We start from the raw sequence: 2,534 nt of genomic DNA, 5'->3' as shown, positions 1-2,534 counted from the left end.
TATTTTTATTTTATGTTATTTTATTTTACTTAAAGGTTAGACTATTTTAAATTTGCGTATTTTAGTGATTTCATTCTCATCCATGCACAAATTTAGGGGGAGAAATAAAAAAATTTAAAAATTAAAAATTAAAAATTTCAAAAATCCAAAAACATTAAAAAATCAGAAAATCAAAAATATGTTGCTAATAGTTTTGTTTGTAGGTGATGTGTTGGGAAGTGATATTATCAAGTGATAACAGGCAATTTGAATCTGGGTAACGTACCAAAATTAAATTGTCTACGCTTTGTGTTCGATGCGTTGGTAGGCACGAAAGATTTTAAATGGACTTTACTAGGAAGAATTGAATTTAAGGAATTGAAGGACTTGACGAATCTTGAACTAGTTAGATCCGTTTAGACTGACAATACGACGCTCGGATAGGTTGAGCCAGGAGTTATACATGGGACTCTACTGGTCACTTTAAAAGAACCTGTATCTAGAACTATAGATTAACTTTTCCTCGATGTGCGGATCCTGTCCATAATTTCGGTATTGATGGGGTGACTAGAGAATTCCGATAAATTAGGTCTGTAGAAGGTTATTTTCTTTCTTTTTGTCTGTTAGTCATATGTTGTCTCTTCTGCGTGATCGAAAGATCCGGCCTGGACTGTTACATATGCAACTCTATCTGTCTACATCTTCTCTCAATGAAATTATTTCTATCTTTTATGTGACCACCCGAAATTTCTATTCTGAACAATCATTTAATTCATTAGAAATCAGAACTGTTCCCACTATCTGTTAAGAATTTTGGAGTCAGTTTAAGTGTTTTAAAGCTTAGTACTTCAAGGAATAACAGGAGAGAGGATGCCCTAGGTTCATTGTGCATCATTTTCGCAAAAACTCCAAGAGTAACGAGTTTTCAGCCCAAATAGTGTTTGGACCGAAAACCCCCATGAGTATATATATATATATATATATATATATATATATATATATATATATATATATATATATATATATATATATGACACTTAGCCATATTTGTCACTTTTCACTCTTTCAAGAACAAGAACCGAAATCCTCTCAAGTATCATCTGATTTTTCCTTCTAAATCTTTATACTGTAAGTGTTTCTTACCCTATCTACTTGATTCCTCCCATATTCAAGTGCTTTTACATGATTTCATCCATGAAATCGTTCCATTTATGTAGATCTTCAAGTGTTCTTAGTTACACCAAGAAAACACACTAGTGTTTTGGGCCGAAAACACCTTTCTTTGCTTCCATATTATAAGTATCTAATTCTAATGCATGTTACCTAGTAAGAATACTTGATTTAGGACTTGAAATCGGCAATCATCCATGAAAAAGAGGAATTTTCGGTCTAGAACTTTGGTTAATCATATGTTTCATCCTCTGCGTGATTAGAAGAGATTCGACCTGGGTGTATGGCATATGCATTCTAAATCTATCTTCTCTCTCAATTATTGTCAGCTCACCCAGTGTAAGGAGTATTCTGGAAGTCCTCTATTAATGGAGCATATCAGGAAGCGGGAAACATGTTCTACTACAATTAAAATTGAACACTTACTGATTGTCTGTAGATCTCGCTGCTCAATTTAGGTGGACAACAATATCCCTGGTCGTCGTCAGCTCAATGGTCCTTAGGAAATTTATCTAAGAATATAGAATCAAAAATGTCTTGTCTTTATTAGCTTGTCCAAATTTTATCACAATTTTTCGTGTTAAAGTGGATCATAATATCAGTGATCGACCATACATAGACATGGAGATAAAGGTACCGACAAGTGGATTAAGGCTGTCTAACAACTTTGATCTATGTGTCACAAAATCATATCCAGTGCTTGTTGAGATAAGTTTAGTCTTCTTGTATTTTATTTTATTTTATTTTTATTTTTTTATTTTATTTTATAATTGTCAAAATTTAAGTAAGTATACATACCTGCATTCATACTAAAATATTTAACTAAGTATACATACCTACATTCATACTAAAATCAGTGTCACAATAACAAGAACAAAAGTATTACGATTGTTGAATATCACAAGTAAGCTCGGGGATGTATGGTCAGTCTTGGGAGTAGCATAGCTTGATCAACTATGCTGGTCCGAGGAGTGATTAGCACATGCCCACGAATGGTTATGATGTGGTAACAAGTCTAAAAACTTACCAACACTACCACAATGAGAACATTAAAGCATAACATACGTCTAAAATAATATGGGAGTACTTTGTGTTACTATAATTACTTACTTGAGAACTAAGAAGGGTCTCCATTACTAAGTCGATAGTTGCTATGTGGATCCACCAAGGTTATATGTAACTAGGATGTCATAGACTTAGAATCTGAGAAATTCTTGCTTTACCCCTATTCCTTGTGAATTTGGAGTTAAGGTGACTTATTCGAAGGCCTATCCTGTTTTGATTACATATAACTGGTATGCACTTTACAAATAGTGATGTAACTAATGAAGATTATCTAATAATTATCTAGGTAGTTCGTCTAATAATTATTTTCTTACCCCAAA

Source organism: Lactuca serriola, chromosome 1, assembly GCF_051521515.1.
Source record: "Lactuca serriola cultivar US96UC23 chromosome 1, Lser_US96UC23_V15, whole genome shotgun sequence".
Taxonomy (NCBI): Eukaryota; Viridiplantae; Streptophyta; class Magnoliopsida; order Asterales; family Asteraceae; genus Lactuca; species Lactuca serriola.
The sequence above is the reverse complement of the archived record's forward strand: the minus strand, read 5'-3'. Positions refer to the sequence as shown.